We start from the raw sequence: 14,229 nt of genomic DNA on the forward strand, positions 1-14,229 counted from the left end.
GAGCAGGCATGTTGCACTGGCCAAGCTGCGTGCTGGCTGTTACTGCTGCACCTTGGCCAGCAGGCTGCGGGCGATCACCCCATCCCGGAGCTAAATGCACGCTAGATTTTGGATTTGCCGCGGGCAGCCAACAGCCGTATGGAAACGTGAGAGGCACAGCCACCAGCACGCAGCTGGGAGCACGCAAGGACAAGGAGAGGTTTGTCTAGGACAAATCATCAGGAGTTTCATCTCTGCCGCGCTCTTCTACCCTCCCACCACCTCCGAGAAAAACACTGCTCGGAGCACAGCCTGCAGCAGCCGCTGCTCTTCACTTACAAAAAAAATGCCACCAGAAGAGTTTCAACTGATCAAGACTCAGGCTCTCTCTGCCTGGAGGTTATGCAGATTTAACCTCAATTTGTAAAAATAAGCTAACTACACTGTGTTAAAGTTTAACACAAGGCTTTGCACCTGCTGAAGAGTGGTTCACTGCACAAGTTAAAACAAACCAGGCAGCACAAGGCAATGGGAACAGTGTGCGCCTATAAGCACATATGCAAAAACCTGACTGCAATGAAAATCCACCTGCAATTGAAGTCCTTCCATACCTAGCCTGACTTAAATCAGCTCAGCTTCATGCAAGGTAGGCTTTGAACTGGAGTTAATGAGTGACTCCAGACAAGATGTTCTATCTCCCCATCTCTACGTGAGATGTGGGGTTTGCAGGTGCCACTCTGCAGGTGGGAGCCTTGCCCCAGGGTTGTGCTGAAGCCCCTTCTTGTGGTCACACCGGCTGCAAGATGCACACACGATACTCGGGCTGGAGACACCAAGTGGTCAGGCTTGGGTCGGTGGCTGCAGCTCCCGTGTGCAGGACACCAGGAGCAGTCCGTGCTAGGCACGCTCACTGCATGGCCGGTGCAGATGACTCGCTGTCCTTTCTGACCACTGGGAACACAGAAGCAGGAAGAAAAGCGTGCTAAAGGATCCAGAACTCAGCACATCAGCACACACACGTACATACAGCACGTGACAAATTGATGCTGGCATGTAGCAAGGACACACACACACACAAAAGACCAAGCTCATGTTTAAAGGCTAAATCTGACAATACTCCTGCCTACCAGAAGGACTATTTTAGGGTATGCCGTGGAAGACAACTGGGGCATTGTACAGACACAATCTCTCTCCCCGGCACTTCCTACAAAAGACTCACTACTATTTATATAGTGTACAAGCTGATGATGACCGAAGCACAAGACTGGAAGCCAGATATTCACGATCTGTGGCTCTTGCTCAGTACCAGCTCACTGTTGGTTTGGGGTCAAGCCACTTGACACGAGCTCCTCACACACAGAAGGCAACAAGTGAGAAGCAATCACACTGTTGACGACAAATTGATTCCACAGAAGCCAGAAATTCTAAGTGTGAACACTCAACATCATAACACAACTTGGGATAAGCCTCCAATTGCTGCCCAGTTCAAGCAGGAGATGAGCAACCCCTTTCTATTTAGAAGCATTTTTTGTATGAGTCTCAGCACAAAGCGAGGAGGAAGCAGCATATATCAGGTGTTTAAATCAGACCCTCACAGGCTTCCCATTTCTCCTGCTATGTGGTCTCTTCTCAAGAACAACCCCTCACCGAAGGCAAGGAGTGCTAAAAGGTGAAGAGCAGGTAAGCAGAACTTCAAGGCAAGCACAGACACAAACCGATAGCCAGACGTGCACAAATAGCTTGGTTTTCTTCAGCTATGACAGCCTCTCTAGATAGAAGCAAAACCCAAGTTCAGGCTTCATCAAGATGACTTCAAGGAGGAAATGCGGTGAAAGAACCCAGCGAATGAAGAGGAGAAGCGGGCTTGTGCTTACACTCTGCAAACACAAAATGCTCTAGCAGGAAGGGCAGCTCACAGCCTGCATGTCCCAAAAAAAAGAAACAGATTGTCAGGTTTGCAGGGCTGTCCCAACAAAAACAACCATGCCACCTCCACAGCACGCAAACAACCCCGTTTTTTTTCCCCTTCTCTACTACTAGATTATAGCTCTGTTCCCCAATCAGGTCTCCTACAGATCCCTGCAAAACAAAACAAAACAAAAAACAGCTAAGCTAAAGGTACAACACGTGCAGAATGCACTCTCGGCAGCACAAAACCATTTTTCCACAGAAATCTCCCATGCTAAATGGAAAGAACCCTCCCCTTCTCCGCCTGCAGTTTTACACCATGGGCCAACAAAAACACACTGGAAACTGCACGGGTTTGCCCAGGTGAAAATAAATTCATTTCAGCTGGCACTGGAACTCCTTGAGAGGCCTTGCTGATGGCGTGACACAGGAATGCAGTTAGTGCACGCAGCAGGGCTGTGCTCCAGCACTGTATCAGCTCGCCACGGGTAAATACTGCTGGAACAATAGCGTTTACCCAAGACAGCTGACAGTGTTGAAATACGTTTTCCCCCTGTTTATACTGAGTGCAAAAGCTGTGCTTAGCAGCCTGGCCACTAGCAGGGCTCTTCAAGGTTGCAGAGCCTTTTTGCTAGCAAAGCTAAGCCTTCCAGGTTGCCTTCGAGTCTTGCAGGGCTGAATAAATACATGCTACTATTACCCTGAGACATGGCAACAGCAATAACTAGGTGAAAGGCAGTTCTAAACGTTTAATTTGGAAGACAAGAAGTTATTGCTCTTCTGTTCCTAGACGTTGATCATTTTTTTAATCATGGTTTGGTCCACTTGGTCTCACATACGAGCAGTCTCTTAAAGCAGGCACACGGATAAGCCTTCAAGGAAGCACTTCAGTTCCAGATTTTAGCAAGCCTGTGTGGTGAAGGGGGAGAGGGGGCGAAGATGGTGTCAGAGATGTTCCCTGTGCCGAAAGCTGCTAAACACTACCCCCAGCAACCTGACCGTGTTGTCAAGCTGGCCACAACCTCCAGGCAAGCTGATGGATGTCAGCAGGGTCATCTCCCACTTCTGCATCCCAAGGTCTAGCAGGACACATACTATGCTGAAAACCATAAGGATAGCCTGGAAAATTTAAGTAAATGCTATTTAGATCTTTACAAGAAACTCTTCCCTTTCCCCCCAAGTTAGGAATTCATCCCTAGACACAAAAGGCCTCCTTGTGCTCAGGCCCCTCAGAAGGGATGGATAATTTACATCAGGAAAGCATCCCGCCAGCTGGCACTCTGACTACAAGCACTGGATTGTGAGCAGATGCCTTTGAGATAAGCCCCGACCGACACTTGCCTCCTTCATTATCGGTCCGCTCACATCCTCTGCATGGCTTCAGAAAGAGCTCACGCTCCCTCTCCTTTATTCTCTGCAACTCAGTACAGCCCCAGAGCAGTAAGCTTTAAAATGCAGCTGTTAAGTTTTGCTGCTGAGGATAAAAGTCTGTCCGAGAAGACCACGTCAGGCAGAGTCAAACTTCTGCACAAGTATTTTCAGCAAAATTCCCTGAATAGTAATGGAACAGCTCAGCTTTGCTCTGAATGTTTCTCTTTTGGTTAGCTCTGGTTTCAAGCAGCGTTTTTCTTAGAGACACCTGCTGACGACAATTCCATGTAAAATTTAAAAGACCTGAAGACAACACGGTGGCATATTTATTACTTTGTTACTAGATTTCATTTCCAATTCACAATGATGAGACAGAGCGAGCAGCTCTCAATACCCCTGGCATTTCCTTTTGCTTTTTGTCCCGTCTGACCCGTCCCACTCTCAGCCCCAGGACAAAAGGCCAGGTTTGCCAGCCCACAGAACTGGAAGGCACTCACAGCCATGCACCCTTCTTGTTCTCCCTCCTAACTCCATTCTGCCTTCCTGAACCGCCACCCATCATCCAGCACAGTGTTGAACCAGCAAAAGACTCGAGGGCAGCGAAACACTTATCTGCTCCTCTCTGAGGAATGAAGAACTACCAGCAATAGCAGGAGGCAGCAGCCCCCACCACGTACAGGGCGTAGCAGAGGTACTGCGACCCTACACGAGCAGGAAGCTGCAAGGAACACACACACTGATGCTGGCAAGTTAGCGAGCTCTTATTTAAGACTGATTGCTGCTTCCTGAGTCCACTACTCCAGACTCAGCTACTGCCATGATTTTGGGCAGCCTTCTGTGCTAGAAACCCTCCCTAGAGCACAGGCACAGGGACCACTGGTGCAAAGGCAGTATTTAAGAAGGAGTTATCCCATCCTGCAGAATGGGAAAGGGTTTTCCAGCATGCAGACAAGCAATGAAAGCAGGACAGTAGTTGGAAGGATAGGAGAATGAGAAACTTCCAGAGCAACTTGCTCTTTTGGAATAAAATAGGTTTAGTAAACATCAGCCCAACACCTGCAAGACACATAACTGGTAAGTTATGTCGCTTGCATCACATACACATGAAATGGCCAAACTTATGACAAAAAGCAAGAAATTATTATAGTTCTAGAGCAAATATCTGTTGTAACTACACCCTAGCTTTTCTGGGAAAATTTGTGGAGGAGGAAGATTACAGCACTGGTGTTGCACATAAAATGGAATAGCCAGAGTCTGAAGAAAAAAAAAAAAAAAAAAGAAAAGAAAATGCAGGGTTTCTCCTTTTCCGACGATCTTCCTTAGAAAAACAACACCATGCAGCATCATGGACGACAGATCTCATTCTGAACCTTCCTGGCCTTCCTGGGAGCACATGTGAAAAGTGGTAATGAGAAAGCTTCGGTTGATTTTCTTGTCTTCTCCTGAAGGACCCAGGGATTCAGGCAGGTGTGTCGTGAACAAGAAAGGTCTGAAGGATTTTAACATAACCTAATTACAAAACACATTCTACCAAATGAGATTTCGGCACGCAGAGCTCCACTGAGTTGCGTGTTTGCATTTTTAAGAAAGCCCCTGGAGAAACAAGTACAGATTGCTTTTTCTAGGCATTCGTACCAAAACAGGGCAGGAGGAAGGAAATGCGTTTGGGACACTCGGTGGAACTGGTGCAGCCTTTAGCACACTGGAACGAACATGAACTCCCACCACCCCATGAGGTCATGCATTCTTCCAAGCACTCCTGAACAAAGGCACAATTGACTTGGGAGTGTAGGCGGTCCGGACAGCAAAAGGCTGCCTAGTAAATTATTGCATAATAATCCAACATTGATAAGTCATCAAGGCTGCTTGTTCCAGTCATGTTTCCAAAGGGGGAGGAGGGGAAAGTTGCTTCCCCCTGCATGGGCTGCAGGCAACCTCAGGAAATAATAAAAAAAAAAAAAAAAAGAAAAGAAAAAGAAAAAACACATTTTTTTCATCTGATGTTGAGAAGTCAGCGTGTGGATCAGCATAAAAATCAGAAAATGTTGTCCAATAATTCAGTAAGGCTTGCTGCTTTATTTGTACAGCTTTGATGCAAAGATGTTAAGTTGACTTCCCAAAAAAGCCAGCTGTGTTTATTCATTAGGGACTGGAAAGACAGATACCATGTACAACACGGAAGTCCTATCTGCACAAGCAGCCTCAAAGCCCTTTTTCAGCACAGATGATAAAAGCTTGTTTTAAAAAGGCAAGTACAGACGGATCACAGATGATCGAGGGCTCCATGTGCCATTTTGGGAGGGGCTCTATTTTGTTCATGTACCCAGACTGCAAAGCTACCTCCTGCTACCAGCATCTGCACCAAGGCAAGAAGATCTGGGTGACAGCAGATTGGGATCCTTGACAAGTTCATCTGCTGGTATGAAGTGGCCAGAAACTGCTCCATGGCCTGTGCTCAACAGCTATGGGTCAAACCAAGTTGCTCTTTCGACTCAAGAGGTATTGTAGAGTTGGGGTTTACTGCCTACCTCTCCCCCAAACGAGAGCAAGCTGTTTTTTGCCCTTTATTCCCAGCAGAAGGCAAGGCAACTGCCAAGAAGCAATCATTTCACCACTGATTCACTGTAATGACCCCGCCACCAGTGACTTCAGCAGTTGCAATCCCTTAAATGTCGCAGCTCCCACCCGATCCCCATCCCGAGGGACCCTGGAGCCACAGCGAGGTTCAGTTTTCCAACCAAGTGCCTCCTGCAGGAGATGCAGCTACCACCCAGTAGGAACTGAAGCAAGCAGCCACCAGCACAGCCCACACAACAGAGCAGAACTGGTGGCACCAGGAGGTCAGAGATCCACCGAAGAGCATTCAGCTGAGCCGTGTATAGGCAGCACTTCCCATCCCTGGCAATGGGGTAAGATGCCTCTCTTACAGCTGGTTCTTGGGTAAAGTATCTTGGGAGGAACCAAACCAAACCTGACCCACTGTCATGTTTTTCTCATAGGATTCAAGTTAAAGTGACAAAATAAGTCACAAAAGAAGCAGAAGTTTAAATAGAAACAAAATGAAGGTGTAGCTACTTGTATGTGATGTTTGGCCAACTGTGAAATGTAACTTCTTGCAAGAAGAACAAGCTTCATCAGATCGTGCTGCAGTGCCTTGCAAACAGGCTGTGTGAGTACCAGGTGATCTGCTGAGAACGGCAAAGCCATGTATGTAAAGGACATGCAGATTTTACTCACTTGCCATGGGAAAAAAAAAAAAAAAAAGTTGAACCAGAGAAGCCTTTTAGCAGGGAGGGAAGGCAGTGCAGGGCTTTCCTGAGGTCCGCTCTTCTTCTGTGCGGGGGCAGCGCGAGCTCCCCCAGAAGCGCTGTGCTCTGGCCCCTCGCTCTTTCAACCTGCACATGTCCTGCACGTGCAGTGCCAGGGCTCTGCAAGGCCAGCAAACCCGAGTGACAAGCCCAAGCACCCGGCCACAGGCAGCAGAGGGGACGTGGGTCAGGCCTGCCTGGGCTGGCGGGACACCGAGCAGCCCCTGCGCTCCCATCTCTAGACCCAGCCCAACAACGCGGCCCCCAGCTCCTGTTACGTGAGGGTCTTTGGGCTGTCCCCTCGCCTCCATGTGCTCATAACCCGCAGCAGCTCTAATGCCTAACTTTGCTCCTATCTGAATCAGACATCGAAAATACACAACTTGTGCTGTTGAGCCTAATTATAAACATGTTAAATTATACGACTATACAGAGCAGCAAATCCAGCAGCTGCTCTAGGAGTGAGACAAGTTGTCCAGACCAGTGCTGTCTTCACAACCAGCAGGAGGCAATAACAACTTCCTAGCCTGAAACCATCCAAATTCCAGAGAATTCGGTGGTTTATCTCCCTCCTGCCCCTGCCCTTCCACCTCCCACTCACCAGCCAAAGATTTTTTCAGACACAGGCCATAACTAACGCTGCAGCTAGTTGGAAAGAGCGCTGCTGCTGTTCGCATTCATCACCTGGCTCAGGGCAGCCAGGACTGCTTTCTTTTTTCTCCAGTACTTAGCAAGTTTTGCATTCTTCAATAACCGTTTGAGAGAATTAACTTCTAGCACATCTGAATGGCATCATTCAGCACAGCCCAGAGCTTCCACACCTTCCGTCTCTCCATCACACTGAGAAACCTCTGCCTTTTCCACCAGCCTGTCTCTCCTCCTGCCAGAGCCCTGCCTGGATCTCAAGTAGCAGTTTCCATGCCTTCACACTATTCCTTAATGCATTTTATGTGAATTACAGGCTTATGTACAAGCTATCACTATTTGTGAAACAAATTACAGCAATATCCATAAGGACCATTTTCAACCAGCCACCCACACAATAGTTTTACTTTCTCAGCCTATTAAGCTGAGGAAGGAATTGGGATAAACAGGCTTGGCAAAGCCATTGCTGGAGCGAGGCCATTTCCAAAACAAAGCTTGCCACTGACTTATGTTTCAAATATGTTTTGGAAAGTCAGAAGCAAAGTTTCTCTCATTTTTATGTTCTTTCTCGAAGCAGAGAGGGAACTGCACTTAAGTTCTCCACTCACGACAGCAGCTAGTGAGTGCCTTCAAACCCGCACCTGGAGAATGAAATGCACACACCGAAAACACTCGTGAAGGTTACAAAGGTACATTAAAACACCCAAGTTCATGTACATCTACACATCCTTTCTGGAAAGGCACCAAATCTCTAGACACAGTGATTATTTTAAGGAGAGAGAATTCAGCAAAACCAGAAAGCATACTTGAGAAGGAAGCATGGCTTAGCTCGACCATTTTCCCACAGAAACAGCTCAATAGGATTATGTCAGAAAACCACTAACAAAAAAATGAAACTGGGTGCTCTCTATTGACACTTCAAAGGGGATGCTAACTCCAGGCTTCTGAGTACAGTCAGCTTCAAGATCTGACATCCTTGGTTAATGCAAGGACAGACTACAATAGAGACAAATCTGCTTTGTGTCAGGCTCAAAAAAAAAAAAAAATCAACACCAAATCTAGATTTGGAAAGTTATCTGTACATCAAAACTCCTCCCTAACTAGGCTACAGGCTGGATTTATTTATATATATATATATATATATATATATATATATATATATATATATAAAAAAAAAATGCACGTGTGCACAACCTTTCCTTACCATTTTGTGTCAGAGGGAGATCTCCAGACAAAGAACATCACTTTGCTGCTACTTTATAAAGGAAAGATTTCAAAAGCTACCGACCTCGCAGCTGGAAGTGAGACTAAACACCACCTGGGATATTGCTGAGGCAATGTAACATCAAACAAGTTTCCTACAAACTATGTTTTCCGAGAAGAGCCCTGGTGGAAACAAAACGTTAGATGTTAACAAAAGAAAAGACCATTCACCGGGACGTTCATTTCTAGAGCTTATCTGCTGGTCTGACACAAAGGCTGTACTACCACTCCATATAAAGCCAAATGGTAGTGACTTGTTCCTGATGACAGGAATGCAAGCAAACCCTAATAACTCCCCAATTAATTCACCTTGTTAGGAGTTGAACAGGGTGGCAGTTATATCGTAAAGAACAGGCTGAGCAGGCTGGTGGAAGCTACTCAAAGAAATACGTTTTATTTCCCAGATGGTCAGGGGTCATGACACTCAAGAAGTCAGACCTGCCTTTAAGGAAAGAACTGTGGATTAGGAACAGCTGCAGAAACACAGAACAAAGTCCAGACAAGGCAAAAGAAAACCCACTCACTTCACAAGGATTAGGTTCACCAGCCCCAGGGTTACTGTGCAGGACGCTGCAGGGAGGTCACTGCAGAACCCCCTGCCAGCAGCCTTCAGCAACTGCCCGAGCAGCACCCCGCGCCCAGTCAAATCCCAAAGGCACTCTCCAGCCTTTGCTTCCATCACCTTCAGTGATAGTCAAATCCAAACCTATGGCTCCTTCAACCTACAAACACTCCATCAGAGCTGAAGAGCATCATGCTCTTCAGTCTGCTGGTGGCCTACAGCATCAAGGGCTTTGCTTCTCCAAAAGCTCACTGCAGTATAACCGTGTCTCCTTGTTCCCCAGATGGGTTCCTCATTCAGAGGTCAAGGGAAACTACCACCACACCAACCCCAAATGTCAGTCTTCAGATTTCACCATTAGTAAAACATCAGGGTGTCTAAACGTAAAAAACTGGAAAAGTGTGGGCAGCTCATGGGAAGCCAGCAGTTGGAAAATGGAATAATTTAATCTGCTTGACACCGCCCAGGAAGATAAGCTTCTTACTTCTACCTTCCTAAATACTGTCACCACTCCCTCCTGAGCAAGGAGCTAGCTAAAGCCATCAATACATTTATCACTCCCGGATGGATTTGTGTAACTCAGTGCAACAGAAATGACAAAAAAACGAAGATACCAAATCATACAAATTCTAGATTTGCTTATTTGATAGCCTGATCAGATAAATATTTTTAAAGCCTACCATTTCCCACTAAACTTCTGATATCAAATGAAGGCATCGATACATATTGTCAAAGTAATTAATAGGTTCAGTCATAGACCAAAAAATAAAACCGATTAATTTTAAGCCCTCAGCAGCAGCACACATCAGCCACAATGACACAGAAATCTTGTGGCACAATGCACACCCTCGTGGGTCTCCCCACAAATTCATGAACAAAACATTTTAGTGAATGAGATTCAGCAGTAGCATAAGCCTCTGAAGGAAGAAAAAAAGGCAAACCCAGGATCTGTCCACATTAAGGAAACACTATAAACATGCTGGAGAAATGGGGGAAGGATTTTCACTCATCAAAAATGCACATACCATCAACACTGCCTTCTAACCTTCAAACCCACTTGGACTTCTCATTATAGACCCTCACACCAGAATATAAGTGAAAAACCTTACTTGAGTGTTTCTAGCTTGAAAATAACGAGTGCCAGAAATGGAAAGCTTTCCAAGGACTTCATCTCTTGTCTTAAATCAAGGTGTTTTGTTACTGTAGATCAGCAGATGAACAGGAGAGGCAGTAGGACAACTCAGCGGCTGTTGAGATCTTCTCAGGTGAAGTGAGACATTCAAAGCAGGCAATCGAGACCTGCACAATTCCCAATATTTTAGCAATACAACAGGAAGGGTGGGACGGAAGCAGCCCAGTGAATAGAGGAATTAATAACATATGGCTTCCTACATACAAGCCTCCCGAGTTATGGAAGGGAAGTCCTGCATCTTCTGATCTCCTTGACAGGGATACCTCACACCTGACTGCAGAAGCCAAAACCCACAAGAGGTGAAGATGAGTGTTTGAATCCTGGTTCCCTCTGGCTGACTTTTTTGATAACGCTAACAAGAACTGTCATTACCACAGAGAGCTTCCTTCTTCTATCCAGCCAAGCAGAAAGAGAGGAAAGTGTTCAGAAACTATGCAGGGCACGACAGGGCACAGACCAAATTCTTGGGTGAGTTACTTCCTAAGATGCATTCCAGAACCAGAAGCACAACTGCCTCATGTTTGCAAAGAGTAAACTAATGGCTACGGTTTCCTGAGTCACGCTGAAAATTTCCATGAGCCTCCTGTCACACTGTCATAAAGAGGCTTTAGCACACAAAGTAAATGGAATGATACCGGATGGAACAGCATGAGCAAACGGACAGCAACAACCTTCTTGGATGTCTCACTGCTCTGAAGACTTGGTGGGTGGATTTGGGAAATGGTTTCATTCACAGTTCCTACTCCAAAAGCAGAACAAACCTCAGAGAACTTCAAATTTATGGACAAGTTGAGCGCATGCTCAGATTTCCTTTCACCATGGTCTAATAACCCTGTATTTTGCTGTAAATTACTTGCATGAATACAATAATATTATTTTTATCTGGAAAAAAAAAAAACTTTAAAGGAGATAAAATTTGTATTTCATAAAAAGTCAGAGTCACATCTAAGCTCATTCAACAGCTTCTACTACCAGCTGCCTGCTCAGACGTGAGGAAATTTTCTTAAGAAAAAGTTTTTCAGTGCACCCAATATAGTTTAATTTCAGGTCTCCTCACATAAACCAAGGCAAAGAAAATGGTTGCTATAAAAAGCTATCAGCCTGTGATTAGACATGCCAGATTTTACACAGATGACAACAGGAGAGACTTAAATCAATACTAACAATAGCATTAATCATTTCCAGATCAACCTGGGCTACTTCTGCAAGAAGTTGTTTGAGCATTTTAACTCAATTGCTCTTTGCAAAGCAAAAGACAGAAGAAAAAAGTTAATTTTCAGTTGATTAAAAACAGCAATGGACTTTTACTGTTATTACTTTTTTATTGTTATTACTTTTTTGTTATTACTTTTTATTGTTATAGGCGTATAAAGAAATCCAGATGAGTGCTGCTAATTTTTGAAACGTGGTGAGAACAGTAGGGAAAAAGGTACAAACCTGAACAAAAAAATTGACAGCCTGGGGGAAGATGCGGGTTGTTTTCCTGGAATAGCTGGTTTTGCTGAGAAAAAGGCAGTCCTATAATTTAAAGTGCAGTATATACGGTGGTAAAGTACTGCTAGAGTAAGCAGAGCTTACTTTGGAAAACACCTATGGGAAAAGGACCTTTAGGAAGTTTTTGGATGCATTCATGCTTGAACTCCTACCCCTTACTTCAGCTGTAAGCATGCAGTTTCCTCCTCTCAGTCTTCCTCTATCCAAAAACCCTACATGCTGAAGGTAAGTCAATGTGAGCAACAACAGAAATAAAATTTGAGAGACTTCAGTTAAAAATCTGAGTAAGCCAAGTACTTTTTATCCAGACAAAGGTCTCTGCTCCAGAACGGAGCACAAAATCACATCAGTACACTGAGCAGATGCGGCTTTGTTTTCTCCAGTAACACTCAGCTTATCACCTAGCCAGATCGGGTTACTTCATATTTTAATTTATGTTGTAGAAGGATAGGGCTGTTGGACAGATTTGCTTTTTAAGAGCGTTTCAATCTCCCAGGAACATTAAGTACACAAACTATGTAAAGCTTCATTAACCAAGTGACCAAGTAGTAATGGTCCCGCGATTTAAAGCACATTGCCTAACACGGCCATATCCTCCCCCAGACTCACTGGCTGAAGAGAAATCATTTCCCCCCAACTCATGGGAAAACAAAGCCAGGCTGTTCCCAGCCCTTTCAGGGACATGCCAATGAGCTTTGGAAACAAGATGAACTTCACTAGTAAAGCTGTAAGCATGAAGATGAGATGCAAAAGAGGAAAATCAGGATGCTGTTTAATTGCATTCATATATTACATTGTCACACCAAAAATAACATGGTTTTTTTTTTCTGATTTTTTTTTTTAACAGTTCTTCTCAAGAGCCAACTGTTTCCCTCTAGACAGAGCACTCAAATATTTCAAGGTCCCTCTGACATAAATATCTTTAGAGCTGAAAAAAGGTGGATTTACTCATGTATTTGCTAAGCAAAGTTTCCCTAAATATTTGCATCTCCATAGCAAACAAACATGAAGCTGTGCTGATCCTATCTGCATTGAATAGTCTCTACCTAGGGTTTAAAGGAGCACCAGAGGGAGAAAAAAAAAAAAAAAAAAAGTAGAAAAAAAACACCAACACCACTAATTTCTAGTTATGAGACCTTTGAGGTTATGTTCCAGGCTTCGATGGACACTCACTGTCAGCACACAGGAGGCTTGCAGCTCTTCCTTTTCCCACACCCCTTTGAAATCCCTTTAGAAGCAGCTAATCGCCCCCAGTTCCCACTTCCCTGTCAAACAATGAGGCACTACGATGTTGGGATAATCCCTCAAACCTAATACCCACCATTAACAGTGAATCTTGGAAGTGTATTCAAACAAAACATCATTCAGAAGAAAAAAGAAAAAAAAAAAAAAAAACTTCAAGACTATTTAAAAAAAAAAAAAATAGATGAAATAATGAAAGGTTGATAAGAAACCTGTAGCTAAAGAGCTGACTTAACTCCTGATCTAATCTATTTCTTTTTCAGAACAGTGAATGAAAAAAATATGGAAATCTCCCAGCCAAAGTCAAGGTATTTAAATTTTTCCAAAGAATCCTTTATTTAGTGATTTTTCTATGCATGGCATCTTCAACAGTGTGTCTGTGGTTATGCTATACATATACAACGTTCAATTCATTTTAAAGTCAAAATTAAACTCTAGATTTGTTTTCCAGAACAGGACATCAACACACCCCTTATAACATTTTTGCATGACTCCCCCTTTACAAACTGCATGATCATGGACATGTTCAACTTTTGTAGGTTTGGAAGGTAGGTTTAGGTTTTGTAGGTAGGTGTAGGTTTTGTATATTTGAAATAATGCAAAAAGAGAGAAATATTAATATTTGCACTAACTCTGCAGTCCTCCGGCACTACTACAGATGGGAGGACAGGTGATCATCATCTTACATTGCATTGGTACCTGCACAGCTTTGGCGAAAGTGCTTTTTTTTTGGTTCCATGCAAGTATGGAAGCTGTTCAGATGAGCCACAACCATTGCTCAACTCTCCTTCTCCTCAAGGGAATGCATTAAGAAAGGAAGAAGAAATTAAAAAACTCAGGTCTACAGTGAAGTCTCCAGAGGGAAAGCCCATCGCGTCCTGCACCCAGCTGAGTGTGCAGGCCTGGGAAGGATGGTGCTCCACAGAGGACTGCCAAAACCACTCACACCAGATACGCCACATCTGGTCTGTTTTCATTGCTCAGTGTCTGGACAGCCCAACCAAGCACAAACTGTGCTAACATCTTTGTTTTTCCTCTTGTTTATCCTTTAACTTGCAGCTGCAGAGAAGCCTCCCCTTCCCATCGCAGAAGCCCCACCGGGCCCCAACTGCAGAACAGCACGTAAAACAAATCCAGCTCCTCCACCCACCGAGCTGCAATGTCACAAGCTTCAAGCAGAAGGCTCCAGCATCCATCCTGTCAGCAGAGGAATGGCATCAACTGCTTTGATGGACAATGGGTTGGACAGAGTGGCTGAGCTGGCA

At 44.7% G+C, this 14,229-nt stretch overlaps 1 protein-coding gene across 1 annotated transcript in view; it reads right to left on the reverse strand.

The window, feature by feature from the left end:
• LAMC1 (laminin subunit gamma 1) overlaps positions 1-14,229 on the reverse strand; it is a 62,452-nt gene that overhangs the window by 24,513 nt on the left and 23,710 nt on the right. The gene's annotated exons all lie outside the window — the stretch shown is intronic.

This window comes from Netta rufina, assembly GCF_964035555.1.
Source record: "Netta rufina genome assembly, chromosome: 8".
In the NCBI taxonomy this organism is placed as follows: domain Eukaryota; kingdom Metazoa; phylum Chordata; class Aves; order Anseriformes; family Anatidae; genus Netta; species Netta rufina.